General features: G+C 39.3%; 1 long non-coding RNA gene across 1 annotated transcript; it reads left to right on the plus strand.

The window, feature by feature from the left end:
- The first annotated feature begins 3,964 nt into the window (after positions 1-3,964).
- On the plus strand, positions 3,965-6,444 carry LOC148337950 (uncharacterized). Its single transcript, XR_015842786.1, has 3 exons — positions 3,965-4,042; positions 4,582-4,640; positions 5,932-6,444. It is a non-coding gene; the product is annotated as an uncharacterized LOC148337950 (long non-coding RNA).
- The last annotated feature ends 10,981 nt before the right edge of the window (positions 6,445-17,425 follow it).

Genomic DNA, 17,425 nt, shown 5'->3' on the forward strand with positions numbered 1-17,425 from the left:
TAGTACTTAACAATGTTGTCCCGATCCAGTCTAATGTCCATCAACATCTGTAGGATGGATGCCTGGAATCACAAGTTTGATGATGTATCACATGAGCCGGTGTAGAGCACAATGCAGAAGCCAGAGTATGAAAACAGTTGCACAGCAGACACATCTTTTACCAAGGAACTGTGATGTACATTACACAAACCATTTCCTCAATTAACACTCAAACGTGAATGAGCACAAAGTCTACTAGTGCCTGACATGCATTGTAACATTGCTGTTCTAATCTACTGCACTTTCTGAAAAACAATTCAATCAAACCTGCATCCATCAATTTTCTATTGCACACAATGGGCTGGGGCCTAATCCAAGCTGATATTGGGGAAGGAGCTCAAGTTAAATCTCAGGAAAAGAGACACATTGGTGTTTGTAGATCAAAACAAACAAAGCAGTCTTAAGAGAAAAAGAAAAATGATGCTCACTTGCACCAAACCTATAAAAAGTCTGCGGAAATAAAAGTCCCAATTCTTCATAGAATTGACATGAGACCGCATGTGCACAAAGCAATAGAAACCCACAAGCTGAACTCAGAGGAGGCAAAGCTATGACAATTACATTTCTAATTAAAAAGTTCACCATTTCAACTAGAAAACTATTATTTGAGCCTTTATTTACTTCAGGTAAAACCTGTAAAATATCTACTTAAGCAGAGAGTGAATATTAACATTTTTGCAATCCAATATTTTTATCATAGCGTCACCCACTTTCTCGGCAACATCGCATACATACATCCACTGTCTTTAAGAAAAATAACCAAAAACTGCATTTTAAGAGCCGTTCAAGGCAAACTGAAAAATGATGTTCCAGTGTCATTAGAATCATCATCACTTTTTTCTTGTATGGCAGCTATTCACTGGAAGCAAAAATGAACAGTTACACACCTCACGACTGATGTTCCTCCCTGGCCTGGCAATCTTTACAGCCATGCTTTCTTTTGATTCACGGTCCAAACACTTGAGTACAACTCCATAACTGCCCTTTCCCAATACTTTGATTGTCTTATACTTTTGAGGAAGGATTTCTGAAATGAAGGACGAACACAGAAGTAAGTTAGAAAAATTCCTGTTGCAAACTTACTGAATTGTTCTGCCGCATTCTATTATTATAGTGACCCTTTGACTTATATAATCAAATTTTAAAAAGGTGGGTATATTAAACTGCATACCTTTAAGTTTCAAAGTAATTGCGTTTTTTTGGGTCATGTTGAATTTGTACTGGTCATTTTAATTTCGGTACGTTCATTACATTTGTTTTTGCATTTTTCTTCACTGAACAAGCTACATGTTTGGAAGCATGCAAGTTTGAAATGGAGTCTATAAGTGATGTCTAACCTTTAATTGACTTTGGTTACAAAGTAATGTGACGAGGTCATCAAACATGATGTTCATGATGTCAATTGGATGACACCTTGTTTGGCGTGTGATCACCTTTAGAGTGAATATTGTGTATTATTTAAATCTGGAAAAAAAATCTTTTAATCACTTAAATATCAAAATTATAATTTATTAGGTGTTATTTACACTGTATTCAGTAAGTATTCACAGATTCACTTTTTCCAGCTTTGAAATTTTTGCTAACTTATTGAAACATAAAACTAAGAGGGCGGCACGGCCAACTGGTAAGCACGATGACCTCACAGTTCAGAGGTGCAGGGTTCCATTCAGGCTCAGGCCTTCCTGTTTGGACTTTGCATGTTTCTCCGTACCTGTGTGGGTTTCCTCCGAGTATTCCGGTTCCCTCCCACATTTCAAAGACATGCATGGCAGGTTAATTGGACACCCTGAATTTCCCCTAGGTGTGATTGATAGCGTGGATGGTTTTTCGTCTTTGTGTGACCTGTGATTGTCTAGCAACCATACTAGGGTGTAGCCCGCCTACTGCCCGAAGACAGCTGGGATAGGCGACAGCACGCCTTCGACCCTTGTGAGGAAAAGCGACTCAGATAATGGATGGATGGCTCGATAAAACTAAGACATTGCATGTACAAGTATTCACAGCCTTTCCCACAAAGCGCAAGTCTGAGCTCAGGCACATCATGCTTCCACTCCTTGATAGGTTCTTACAGCTTAATTGAAGTCCACCTGTGGTATATTCAGTTCATTGGACCTCGTATAGTAGATAAGGTCCCACAAGTGACGGTGAATGTCAGAGCACAATCCACGCATGAAGTCAAAGGAATTCCGAGACAAGGTTGTTTCTCTTTTCTGGATGCACTGTGGTGATAGTTCATGAAGTCCACTTCCTCTGGCCAGAACAAAGAAGGATAGTTGTCACTTTTACAGTATGACATATGTCATATCAGCGCTTCCTGTACCACAACATCAGGAAATATAGAATTAGGTCAATATAAGGCCCTGATGAACATGCAGCACTGACATTGTAAGAATGGTGGCCATGCCACTATAATACCGGTTCTGCTTTCACAAATCAAAGTCAATTTGAAGGCTCTGTGCATTCCCATTGCTAGGTGGTCTTATATTATCTGTTATCAAGGTAAGCCTTTGCGGTCAAAACGTACATCAGATTCAGGATTCAGTGCACATTAATTAACTAACCGTAGCCGCATTCCAAAAATGGGAACAATATCACAAAATCTCCCTGAGTGAAATGAGAGGTATTTGAAATCAAGACTGACTGAAAAGTTAAATCAAAGCTGTGCTTTTAGAATACATTTTCAGTAACAGAATATTCACATTCAGTGTCAGTCAACTACAAATCCATCTTTATTTGTAAACTACTGTTTGAATTTTTTATGATGGTGTACTGTGATTGTTTCACCACTGGATGACAGTAGAGCATCACAAAGATGAACTAAGTGTTAAGGTAGAGCAATTTCCATCAGCACTATAAAATGGCCTTATTGCACACATGAGCCAAGCAGGGACTACTCGGCGTGGGTTCGATTCAAAGGAAGACTGACTGACAGAGAACCAAGAAAAAAACATTTTCAAATCAGCATTGAAGTGGTGGCATGCAAAGTGATTTTTTGTTTGTTTTGTTTTTGATGGAAGCCTAATTTTGTGGTTTTATTCCTGTCTCTATGCATGCATATTACTTAAGTGGCACATCCCTGGCCTCGTTATCAAACAAGGTTGAGTTCACATGAGGCAAACCTTGATATTGTCAGCCAATCACTGGATGTTCCGTTACAATGTGGGAAGTACTAATGGATTTTAAAAAATCATGTTCCCTCTTTTCTGCCTGCACTCAAAGCTCCCCTGGCTATTTTCTTAATGAACATGTCATTCAATACAGCACCTTCTTGTAGGGATTATACTATTTAGCAAGCACAATTCTAATTCAGAGTGACTGTTCCATAAATTCAATTATTTTTCAATAATTTCCCTTGTGGTAAATGAAGTTCATCCATCCATGAGGCTACGGTGAAACTATGAGAATAGTCCTTTCAAGTAGCTCTGAGGTCACAAAAAAAAAAAAATACGAGCGCAAGGTGTGGTAGCATGGGGGGAATAAAAAAGATGAAGTGGTAAGAGACGTACAGGGGATGCATTATTAAGTTAATAACCGATGGAAGAAAGCAAATCAATACTCCTACCAAGTCTTACAAAACGGCAGCAAAAGCAGAGAACACTTGCACAACCAAGAAAGCTCTGAAAGCTCAGCTAAACTCAACGGACAATGCAAGAAACACTTAAGGGCTGCGTAATTTTTTTAGTATTATCACGACCTCTTTTCACATCAGTCAACATTTATATGGAGCCAGAGTCTCTAAAAAATAAGGAACAATAAAGGTGCACATACAGGAATTGAATTCATCATGCGACACAATTGCAATAATGGAACTATCCAGCTGTCATGTTTTGGCTTGCTGGTTATGTTCTGTTGGGCGGAGTCCCCGAGCCGCACCTGCGTGCAATTAACTATCTGCACCTGTTGGTATTGATGCACGGCTCCAGGAGAAGGAAGGTGCTGAAGTATTGTGTGTGCTTGCAGTTTTGCTTGTTGCCAATCCACTTCACTCCAAGGGTACTTTAAGGTTCATTTTCTTTTCAGTAGTCCTGTGATTTGTTTAAGACTCGGCGTTCCAGAAGTACTTAAGTTTGTGTCTAAGTACTTCTGTGGTTATTAGTTTTCCACTTTCTTGCTTGTGCGGATACATTTTGGCTCTCCTTTTTTATTTTTTGCACGATGCTTGCAGTTTTCAATGCTCGTTGGTTGTCATTGTTTTTGTTGCATTTGTGTAGTTCTGTTGTATCACTCAACATGAGCAGTTTGTGTTTAAATAAACACTGTGTTACTTTTTAAACTGTTGTCGTCCATTCAACGGCCTAGGCCAGTCATCACACCCTCCACCATCGAAAGTCATGCTAAACAAAAGCAAGACTTTTTTTTTTTTTTTTATCCGCAATGTCCTGAGTGGCAATTTTGTAAAATATGGTCATGATAGCATTGCTAAGCAACAAAGCTTACATACATTTTGCTATTTGTTACAGCGCCATATATAATCAATCATGCCTGAAGCTTTGATGTTGAAGATGATGCATTACCGTATTGTTTTTATTTCCACCGCCAAAGGATCTATCAAAGAACTGCAATGAAATGTTAAAGGTGAAGATTAAAGCAGCAGAGATCAGGTACAAACTGCTGCTTTAATTAGCAGTCCAAGAAATGCTCTTGGCTTTGTGTGTGCATGCGCATGAGTGTATTTGATGGCTTTAATTAGCTGAGGAGTCAGACGAAACAGAAATATCCACAAAGTGGCATTTCGATAAAGGTTCCCGACACCCTCTATATGTCTCACTGCTTCTACTTTAGTCAATGTCCTCTCTTCATTTTCTTATTGTTTCTCTTCTGTGTTGCTCTTTAAAAGATAATGACATAGGACTTGAAGGTAGCATTGATAACCATATCCTTAGTTAAGAGGCCATTTGTTGAAACAAAGCACAGTGGGGACGGATTTTCTTGTGTTGCAATACAAATAATCAGTCTAAGTATGATCACAAATGATCAATATTTTTTCTACCACCTTTATTGCTGTGGCTGTTGGCTCAAGAACTTGTACAGTGACAACAATTTGGAGCTTAAGCTAAATTTTATACATATAGGCCTTAACTCCACCAGATATTGTCTATGTCATCAACGTACTTGTGAGATGGCTCACTGGACACATGGGGTCAACACATTTTTTTTTTTTTTGGTAATTTTGTTATGCCTACATAAAAAAAATATTTTAAGAGGAACAATGCACAGATAACTGAAATGGAAATTAGGAATGGAGCTTACTCTCCGATGACACAAAAAAGCAGCCGCTGGCCAGTACAACAGCAGCAGTATAATAGTACAGTAATGGTCAACGCTCAAACAGTTTTTGGAACGCTTGTGTGTCCTTATAGAATCAATATATTTTCTGTTATAATTAAGATAAAAAAATACCCCCGCTAATGTGGACCACAGATTGCAAATTACATTTCTCAAAATCCACACACACACATGCACACACGTGTAATATTTATAGCATATTAACTCAACTATGCTAATAATGATTTAATCGGAACTTGATTAAAAAAAAGCTTACTTACACACTGGGTGCAGCCATTTATGGCGAAGGTAGGAGGCAAGCACTGGCCCAGTTCTTACTGGGTAGCCATACTCATGTCCACTTGACCCTGTGAAAATATAAAAGCAAATTAGCTCAATGTATGAGATTGGCTGCCAGGATGGCCGAGTGGTCTAAGGCGCCGCGTTCAGGACCCAGTCTCCCCAGGAGGCCTGGGTTCGAATCTCGAATTTCCCCATTGTGGGACTAATAAAGGGAATATTATTATTATTATTATTATTAAAATGAGCTCATATGAGGAAAAGCCATGAACATCGCCACAAAATCAAAAAAAATATATTGTATTAATCATATTTATATTTTTACAGGTGAAAGTGGACAAGAATGGAGATGTGCAAATGAATTTTGGTGGTGATTGGTCCTAATGGAGTTTCGTTAGACTCAATTGGCAGGCAGCCAGCTTTGGCAGCTCGTCACCACATCTTACGAGCTAACACCACTTTCGGAATCAGCATTCGGACACTGATCCAGCTAAAGTTAGAAGTGCAAAATTGTCTTCTTACCAGCCAGAAATGGAGCTCCAGGTCGTGTGGTGGATATATATGGTCGATATAACAAAAGCATGTCACAGACAATTAAAAACACCTGGCAACTGTTACTGAAAATCACATTAGGGAGACAATTGCTTTTAATTATTTTATTTAAAAGTTTTTAAGTACATTATTTTTTTTGTATGTTAGGTATGTCAAAAATTACCTCAAATATTATCTCAAATTATATCATGGAGACAGTTCAAAACATGTTAACGTTGAATTCATTTTGCATTATGAGATTTTTTTTTTAATTATTAAAAGTTAATCTCTACTTCTGGCAAAATAAATCCCTCGATCCATTATCGGAGCCACCTTTATCACCCAGAAAATGTAAAATTTTTTATTGAACACTATACAAATATCACAAATTCCCCACTGACATGCATTGAAAACTAAAAAACAAATATTATTCTAAAATCATTTCAGTATTCCTGAAATTATTCATCAAACATTTTGTTTATAAATGAAAACAGCGTCTGTAAATAGGACATAATTATGCCCTTTTCATCGAAAATGTTCTTAAATCCTCATGAGCGCAAAAGCATGAGAGTTGTACTTCTCCACATACTCACACTCGTTGGACACTGTCTAATAATGTAGGTGACAAAACCGACTCATTGAACATTTATGAACAGAATGGCATTTTAACAAAGTTGACATGTGCCAAAAGAGCAGAGTTAGTTACCGGTAGAAGAATATTAGAAGGATGTTTTGCAATTATTAGTTTTTTTAGCATTTAGACAAATTAGCACTGACGATCCTTTAAATGATGCCTGTTTTGTTTCTTCCGTAAGTGTGCGTGTGTGTGTTTGTGGGCGTGTGTCTGTGCGCGTGGTGAAATCGGTGATGAGTGTCTGAGAAGTGACCAGAGGTTGTTTTCATCTCAGCAATTTGACCCTTGTCTCTGTAGACAAGCTTTCCTGACACTGACATAAACACACTGACAGCTTGCTACCTACTTTAGAAATATTTGTATCTGCTTGTTGTACATTTCATAAATCTGCAATGTTTCTGGGTCATGCTGCAATAAAATATTGTCATTTTCTTTAAACAGAAGAGATCAAGACTTCCATTGGGCATATATAGTTTTTCAAAAGCAAAACATATGGGCTGAAAGGCTCAGTCTGAGGGACACTAACAGCATTTGGACATTTGCTATATGTTGGCCGATATCTACTCAATGCTTCGACATAATAAATCACAAATTGTCATTTTTACACAAACTGTTCTATATGTGTGGCAAACCCAAATCGCACTACTTGAGTGGCCTCCATCGGCTGAGCATGATTAGAGATTTACTGCCAGTGTGGGATAATAAATAAAACTGAATGAAATAGCAAACTGGGATGAAACCAGTACTGTAATTCTTTTACTGAAAAGCTCTAGGAAAGATACATGGAAGTAAGAAAGGTAATGTGGCTGTAGAAGTAAAACAAGGACAAGGCAAAAGTTGAATTGAGTGAAGTGTGAAGACTTTTGGTGTGTTTGCGTGTGATTGTGTGTGTGTGTTTGTGATGAGGGGAAAGGTTGACAGGATTATGATGTCATCAGTTGACATTTAGTTGACAGGGGCCATGCAACAGATGGCCCGCCAAGATGAGAAATGGAAGTTGCTATGTCTTTACCTCATTGAAATGTGTACGTGAGTGTGCGTCAGTAGTCAGGGACACCTTTTGTTTCAGAAGTGATGTGACGCTAATTGGTCCAAAAGGTCCAAGGATCAAGTTAACACACAATCAGGTGGTGAACAATCACATTTTTCAGTCTTCCTCTGCTTGCTGTTACAAGACTGCCCTTGAGTGTTTCTGCTCTGAATATGAATGAGAAAGACTATTTTGAAGGATGTGGAACTAGACAACCAGAAGTTTAGCATCACGAGGATGATTATTACTTAGATTGACGGCATTTCTCATTTCCTTTCATTACCAATATGCCAAAATGACACATTGGATGAATATGCAAAGAATGAGATGGCAATATATCAACCATGAAGAGTCAGTATATTCTTTAAGTTTTAGTTTAGAGCACATTTTAATCTTTATACAATTATATCAATCTAAAAAAAAGTAAGCTGTATAAGTGGATATAAGCGTTATCAAGGTCTATTACCATCCAATCGCCTGCGTTGGGTAAGTAACCTAACGGTGTATGTACCCTCCAGATTAGATGTCTGGATAGTAAATGACTTCAATAAGGTGGAGGATGGAAACGGTAGGCGAGGGTATGTTTAGCAACTAAGATGCATTGTGACACACAAGGTTGTGGCTTTAAACTGTCAGTCTAATTTGATCTGCTTCCACTCGGACACTTATATGGGCAAATATGCCCTGAGAGGAAGGGACATTTCTGGTGCCCGTGATTCCCTTTGCAAGTGCTTTGACCAGACTCTCTCATTTGGTTTCCATTCAAGAGGTTACGCGTGTGGCCTTTTTCCACCTCCATAAAATTGCAAAGATCCTTCCGGCGAATGATCCACAGGCTCCAATTTAAGATTTTGTGTCATCTAGATTGGATTATTGCAATGCTCATTTATTTGCTTCGCCCAAAGAACGTCTTGAGGTCTGCAGCTTGTCCAAAATATTTCAGTTCAGGTTGTAGCTGGTCATTACTGGCCTCCTTCCCTGGCTTCTAATGCCTCCGCAACTGGACAAATAAATACCTTAATTGGGCTTTGTCTGATTGATTATTGTTTGTGCCACTGCAGTGTGCGTTCAACTTCATTCATCAGAGAACCATCTTCAACATTAATGTGAAAACCTGCCTGTGCAGTTATTTACATTATATAACGGAACTGACAAAATGGAGTAATGTTCCGTTAAGGAGACATGTTTCTTGCTCATCTGACTGAAGGAACATTTCATTTCGTTCAGTTTAATTCAGATTTTCCTGGAGTTTACTCTGTCCATCCGTATATAATGGAGTTTGCTTTTCCACTGTCTTACTGCAATTGCAGTCAGAACATTGTGGTAGGCACTGAAACTTTTACAATAATTAAAGGCAGGCTCTAATCTTGTGACCTTTTGGATGTGTAGAAGAACATGAATGATCTTGAACCTAATTGAACGTGTGAGGATGAGAGCAGCTTGTATTCTAATGGTCACGCGCTGCAGCAAGGGCTGCTAGTGGGCATTAATAAATCTGCTTTGGCCGTTGAAGTCAACAGTTGCTTATAAAGTAAATAATTATACAGGGTTGTGTATGCCAATTACAGACACGTAATTGACAAATCTATATTTCTGAAATAGTTGTTGTTGGGGGACACAGCAGTCCTGATTGATAGAAATGGTGCACTGTGGGATTTTGGATTCCCCCTACATATTCGGTTGGACAGGACTGCTGATTCCCGGGGTCTCAATGACCCTGACATTTTGGGTCACGGTTTTCCACAGGTCTACCTGAGGGTTCCCTCGCAGCCCACCACATTCTGATGGGATCGCTCTCACATTTGTCACGGTCTGCCAAGGCTTTCTACGGATAAATAAATGGATGCCGGGTGGCTTTGGAGTACATTGAGAGCCCTGGCAGAGTCTGTCTACTCAATAAACTTTAATAATATTAATTTTATGCCGATAAATAATTCACTTATCCAGTCATTCCCAACCAGGGTGCTGCCATGGCACTCTTGTGCAATGAGAGATCATTAGTGGTGCCGCGGGAATTTTCAGGGACGTATAGTGACAGGCAGAACAATTAAACGCGCCTCCATTAGATGGCAGAAGGTGCAATAAACATGTGCATCCAGTTGTTGCCAGTCCAACATTAGAATAAGCCATACTGTAGCTTCCTGTAGGTTGGTAGGTTGATTATGCACTCTAAATTATCCCTAGATGTGAGTGTGGATGGTTGTTCGTCTTTGTGTGCCCTGCAACTGGCTGGCAACCAGTCCAGGGTGTACCTCGCCTACTGGCTGAAGATGGGTTAGGCTCCAGCGCCTCCACGACCCTTGTGAGGAGAAGCAAAACAGATAATGGATAGATGGATACATTTATTTGTGAGTAAGTTGAGATAAGATCATCGTTACTACAGTTTTTATACTTTTTGTGGTATTTTGCTTTGTTGCCGTAAAAAAAAAAAAAAAATCTCATGTAAACAGGCTTCTTTGGCTCAACAAAGTTTTGGGAACACTGCACTAAATAAATTCTCGTATCAAAACATGTAAAAGAGCCACCTACAGACTGGCTTTGTGTCTCCCACTCATTGTCTTGCCGTTTAAAAGTTTTAACAAGGAGTCTATGGCAGGGCCACCAAGTATGCCTGGCACCCACAGCAAACACAGCCAGTCTTTTTGATGCGCTACACGTTGAAGTGTTAAGGCGTCTTTATACTTGCGCGAGTGCTAACCGCACGGACGTCACTAAAGCAATGCCGCGTGCAGTTTGCCTTGTTGCATGTGTTGTTTTGAAAATGTGTTGCAGTTTCACTCCAAGACAGAGGGTGTTGCTACGGCGACTAGATGATGCAATTAGATGTATTACAAAATGGATCAAGAATACTGACAGAATACTCTTTGATTTGTGGAAACAAATTTAAGTATTTTTTTTTTTGCTTCACCCTAAATTCTACTTTTTGACATTGTCAATCAAGACAACCTGTGCCACAATGGCCAAGGTAAGACAAGTTGTAGCGCAGTAGGGCCTAGGTGTAAAATGTGCAGTTTTTAAGACACTCTGGTTTACAAGCCACATTTTATATATTTAGTTGCTACGCCTTACTAACCAGATCACATTTTCAGGTAGAGCTGCTGAACATACACGCTCACACTCATACCTAGGGGCAATTTAAAGCATCCAATCAACCTGCCATGCATGTTGTTGGAGTGTGGGAGGAAACCGGAGTACCCGGAGGAAACCCACGCGAGCACGGGGAGAACATGCAAACTCCACACAGGAAGGCCGGAGCCGGAATCGAGCCCACAACCTCTACACTGTGAGGCCATCATGCTTACCAGTCGCCCACCATGCCGCCCTCTCTCCGTTATTCTGTTATTTATTCATTTTTTTGTCAAAACAGCTCGTGTGCATGTTTTAACTGACGAGGCCCAGTGAGGTGACTCCTCCATAGTGTTTTGCTCTGAGATGATACGCAAGATGTACAACCAATGCTAAGTGCACAAATTATTTTCCAATATTATTTAGTATTTTATTTGTTCTTTTTTTTTTATCTAAAACCATCTATATAAGGCTGTGTTTGTCCATCTCAGCGTCAGTGCCTCTAAATTTATCTGCAACGTGAGCAGAGGTCAGCTGCCACAGGAAGTAAAGAAAACTGAGGTCATTGTGTTTATTATTTTAATGCTTTTCATCATTCATGATCATGATAATCACCAAAATTAATGCTATAATTTTGAAAGCTCGACTTACTAATTAGAAAAAGATATATTACTAATTTTAATGATTGCATTGAGCCATATACGGTTGCTATTTTTTTTTTTTTCATTTCATTTTTTTAACACCATTTGTACGTCTAGCCGTAACATCATTAAGATTACTTCAGGGGGCCTGACTACTTTTCATTATGTAAACACAAATCTTTCTTACCTGTGGTTTGTAACTTTCCTCCTAGACTGATCTGTATTACAAAAAATAATACTTATGCTTAATAATTTTAATATATAACAACCCAGGAATCATTAACATAAAGGATACAAAACATGGCGCACTAGGTGTCTCCTAATCATTTTAAAGGTTTGAAGATAAAACACTGTCCAAATTATTGTTACACTGAGATTCCACTCAGGACATGCCGGGCAAAACGATCAAGTCATTAGCAAAGTCATTATTCTCTTCATTGGAGTCAGAACATGTTCAATTTGCTTTCATCGTAACTATTCCCATCACTTTCTTCAGCGTTCTCATTTGCCCTGCGGTTTTCTTGTCTATACTGTTTTCTGTGGTAGAGCGTTAATCACTGAAGTCCCACATCAATAAGATCACACTGTGCACACATTTCTATGTGGAGTTGGTGAACCAGGTAGTCTTTCCACCCGCAGTCCCGAAATATGCAGAGTATGTTAGGTTTGTGCACTTGAGTGTTATTAAACGTTTGGCTCATCTTAACTGCACATGCACATTCTTTTCTTAAACATCTAGGTTTAATTACGGCTGAAACATCAGCCTGAGGTGCAGAAACCCACGCTGTCATCTCGGATGAAGATGTAAGGTGACAACATGCACATAGTCATCAATGTACTGTGGCATGTAGATCAGCCGTAGCTCTTTGACCATTTTGGCACCTGTCACTTGTATTTATCTCTGTATTTCCCTCATTTGTTATTCCAAAGCATTACCATCCTTAAATAACACCCCCTTTGCTCCCCTCTTTCTATTTACATGGAATTGTGTACTCAGGGTCACTCCAAGTGAAGTAATCTCTTGTTTTGACACTGCGTGTCTTATTAGACGGTATGCCCAGCTTCTTCGGAGTGCGTCTCCATGTTTGTCCATTTGTGTCAGGCTTGCTGTCAGTTGAGAATCGTGTGGAAGTCAATGAATTCTTGGGATCTGGAGCCAAGTTACTCCACTGTCTTTTTTGGTGTGTAGGCATGACTTTGAAGATTGAAGCCTTGACGTTTTCAAAGCGTCAAGAAAGATTGTTTTCATTTGAGCTGACTAATTGTATACGAATGTAATGCACTAAGAACACATCATTTACACCCGAAAATGTCAATCTTTGGACTGTGTTGTACTAATATTTAGTAAGCATGGGAGGAACCACACAAAATTTCAGTTTTGATCACCAATTTTATCAAGATACGCATTGAATTATCTTTTATTGGGGAGATGCACACCCCTTCATATATATGCATAGATCCTTCTGGAAAAACCAGGTGCCACTGACAGAATTGTGTTGGCGACACCACTTCAATGTTTTTCTCACAAAATTAAATGTGATGTGCTTTGATGTGTTGTGCATCTTTTGAACTACTTTACATTTTTTTTCTTTTTTTATGTATTTGCATTATTGTTTGATTAATTTGAGGAAAACCCCTAAGGGACAATGGTTTTGGAAGATTCTGCAAGATCTCAAAACTTTTGGCCCCTCAGAGGCTCTGCACTGAGTTGATTTTTTTTTTCCTTGAATTTAATAATTGCTGATTTTGTCTGTCTTTTGTTGTTGATTTCCCTCGTGTGCTTTTTTGTCTCATTAGATGTTTTATTTAATTATCTTTTTGCCCACCTTTGTGTGGACCTTCTTCACGCCTGCGCCATATTGGTCATTGGTGGGTGATATGACATCTTAGTGGGTAATTGATTTAAAACCTCAACACAAGAGACATCCTCCACACTTCGTGAGTTGACACTCTTTAATCTTCTCGATTAAAGGCATTGTGGTCTCATGGTGAAAACATTTCTCCTGTCATGTTCAGGCTGCCCAGACACACAATCTCTCTCGTGACAAATGCAATAATGAGCCCACAAGTGCCATCCTTGTGCATGTGGACGAGACACGTTTTCTGTCACATGTAGTCTTCTACAGTAGCTGCATGATACTAATTGCTCTACCCTCGAAAACAGGGGTCTTCAAACCTGTTCCTTGAGGGCCACTGTCCTGCCTGTTTTCCATCGCTCCCTGTTGCAATACACCTGACTCTAATGATCAGCTATTCAGCAAGGTCTCTAGAAGCTGGATAAAGATCCTGATCATTGGGAATATGTGTGTTGCAGCAGGGAGGGATACAAACCAGAAACAGGCAGGACAACGGCCCTCGAGGAACAGGATTGAAGACCCCTGACCGACAATGATTAATTTCTTGTCAAATAGAATGAACGTGGCAATTGTTGTTTTTTAAATGTGATATATTCTGTGGCTGGAAGTTACCATCAAAATTAAATAAGGGACTTCGCAACGTACTATAGTCCATCCTTACAGCCATTTTAGGTACCACTTCATTTAGGTCACAATTGAGCTGGAGCCTATCCCTGCTGACTTTGGACAAAAGGCAGACTACACCCTGGTCTGGTCACTTATTAATCACACGGCTAAAATCCAAGTTCATATTTGTCCCCGGAGATTTTTCCATTGTTGAGGGTTGATTTTGTCTTTTGTTTTCTAGTTTATGATGATGGGTTTTCTTGGGCGATAGTTGGGACCATCAGCTGGGAGATCGAATCTGCAAAGTTGTTTTGAGTACCAGTATTGATCCCAAAACCCCTGTATCCAAAATAATGGGTGCAATTCGTTGAGCCACGTAGACAGCTGCACGACCAAATTAGTCAGTCTTTCAAGGGAGCATTAAAGGCTTCAAAGGAGCTTAATCTTCAAGCCTTCACAATTTTTTGACAGCTGTCCCAAAATTCTGTTGAAAAATTCAACTGTCAGTAAGTAATTTTGTAGTTTTTTTCAGTTTTTTTTAGATTGTCACAGCACAGAAAACCTCTGTGTTTAATGTCAGAGTTGCAAACCACTGAGCAACATTAAGGCAGTCAGGCTTTCAAGGGAGTGTTTAGTTTCAATGGCAGTCCCCAAGCGGTCACGACTGATGTCCAAAACGTCAGTTGAAAAATCAAACTTCAGGAATGTGTGACCTCTTGTTTTAAAGTAGTCAAGGATTCAAAGGAGGGTTAGCTTCCATGCAGGGTTCTAATTTTTCCGAGTGGTTAGAAAATTGAGTAAAAGTTCAAATGAAAGAAAACGTGACCTTAGGTTTTAAAACAGTCCGAGTTCAAAAGTGGAGTTTAAAAGGTGAGTTTAGCTTCAAGGGAGGGTGCCAATTTATAACAGTGGCTATAAAACTGAGTTAAAAACTTAATTTCTAAGATTGACCCAGCACATGAATAGATTCTTCTGTCCAAAATCAGGTGTGCAACCCACTGAGCCAAGCATACCGCTAATCATAATTCTATGCATTTAGAGCAGTTGTTGTGTGTTGTTATTAAATCAGTACCCAAATGGGAGTGAGCGAAAAAGTGCGATTGCATTACTTTTGGAGAAATTAGAGGAGCGAGACGATAGATTCAAGAAGTGGATTGCATCTCCAAACTCCGCTATTGCGGCAAGTTTTGTTGCGACCCGGGAGATAAAACGCGGAAAACCGTACACAGATGGAACATATCAGAACACCTATTTGCGGACTAATACAGAAAATTAAAGACCTGCCGCACTCCACCAAGACAGTGAAGGAAAGAGCCATTAACTGGCAGGCAACGTCGCCAATCAGCAAATCAAGGATGTTAATTCAGCGCCAGCGTACTCAATTGCCTGTGATGAGTCCTGCGATGTGGACAGACTGGGCTTTTATGCAGGTATGTGATTTCTTAAAAGTTCAACAACGTGCAAATGAGTAGTCAAGTGGTGCGTCATTCTCCACATGAAAAAACATTTAATCATAAAGGCTCATTATTGGTTTTTTAGCCAACTTTGTCATTTTGATAGTAAACTAATATATCTATTACATATACATAAAGCATGTGTTACCTTCATTATAAGGCTTATATAACGCTTTTATTTTTTTTTGCAACTCCAGACATGTTTTTTTTGGTTCAAAATATGGCTCTTTCAATATTAATATACACAGCATTGCTTTGATTGGTCTGCATCACCAGTGGTGAAGCTTGGAGAGAATCAGTGGGCTTGGTCCAAGATGGATTCTCTGGGTTTTGTGGACTTACAAATACTATGATTTGGCTGGTAGTAACAATAGTTATCTCTTGCCTAACAGCAGAAAGTCCCATGTCTCTATACCACCTCGCCCTTTAACTACCGTTTGTCTGCAATGCATTGTTAAGCTCCTGGCTATTCAAAAGAAGATCAACGGGGTTAAAGAAGTCAATGCATAAATTCACACCATGAGCCAGGACCTCATTCACATTTATCAGTGGATAATAATAATAAAACAATAATAGACTAATATCATTCCTCCGTCCATACTGAATAATGGGACTCGGGACATCAGTTGAGAGCCCAACAAGAAAAATGACATCTTCTGCGTTTAGAGGATTTCTCAGAATAAATCCATTTGTGATGCAGACAGTCTAGGAATCATATTTAACTCAATATAGATATAAAACATTAACATTTCAGACAAAGTGCAGAATATAAGACTTATATTTCATGACAATTTATTTCGGAAAGTAATGATTCGCAAATGGAGAGAACCACGAGATAAATCTGAGGCAAATTATCTTATCCCAGATATTTTCAATACTACTACTTTATTATTACTTTTACTATTTTATTTAAATGTCATTAAGTCATTAAGTAATATTTTTCCTCTACCATCTAGGCACATATGCAGCAAAATGTAATCGATGTGACTTCAAAATGAAAACTGTGTTGTGAGCCAAATACTTTATTATCTTGTATGCACTGAATAAAAACAAAGTAATAGATCAGTTTCCCTCCTTTCTTTGCATTCTTTGATGCGTTCATTCACCAAGTAGCTGCCGATCTTCAAATGGAAACTTTTTTGATTTTGGTCATGTCCCAACCCAAAGTTTGTGGTTTCAATCCTCAACCCTTGTGTCCATGTCAAACGGTCCTCGAGCAAGATACTGAACCCCCTGAGGAAAACAGAGTTAAAGCACTTTGAGTACCAAAGGTAGAAAAGAGCAATACAAGTGAGAGCCCATTTACCATATACATTTACGTTGACCTTTTTTTGCATACGCTGTAACAAACTGTCACAGCAGCTGGAGCTGTAGCAAAGCACTTTACCTCTGGTGTAATATATATTTACAGTAAATTAGATCAGAAATTAAAACACATAAAACACATATACAGTAAATACCAGAAGAACAGCAGGACAGTTCCAGTCTTATGTTGAGTTGAAATGTGACTTGCACTGAATCAGCCAGAGGTTGGAGTCCGGACATGAGCTGCTGATAACGAGCCGTGCGCACACACACTCTCAGTTAACATCAGTCATGTCGAAACGGTACTTGGACTTAATGTTTTAATCAATGGCCCGAAAATGCTTCTCCACATTCCCTCCTTCGACCAGCCAGCTAGCGCCCAGGGTGGAACGAACGGCATGATGCACTGGTCAGCCGGACGTCCCAGTTGCCACTCCAACCACCATGGTGTCAGATTTATGCCACAATTATGTCAACGTAATGTCAAATACTGCATGCAAAGATGTGTTTCACGTGTAAGTAATGTGAAATACCATGCACAAATATTGTGTGCGTGAAACGGTCGATATGGAAGCACAAACTTGATTTATAAACTTGAGTCTGGTCTCCAGGGTGCTCCATGCTGATTCAGGGTTACAAAACAAGTGTTACAATTGTGATACAAATTTTAAACCAATCCAGAGTCAGGCACTAGGCCT

Source organism: Idiotropiscis lumnitzeri, chromosome 4 (assembly GCF_059441095.1).
Source record: "Idiotropiscis lumnitzeri isolate Australia: NSW breed Sydney's pygmy pipehorse chromosome 4, RoL_Ilum_1.0, whole genome shotgun sequence".
NCBI lineage: Eukaryota > Metazoa > Chordata > Actinopteri > Syngnathiformes > Syngnathidae > Idiotropiscis > Idiotropiscis lumnitzeri.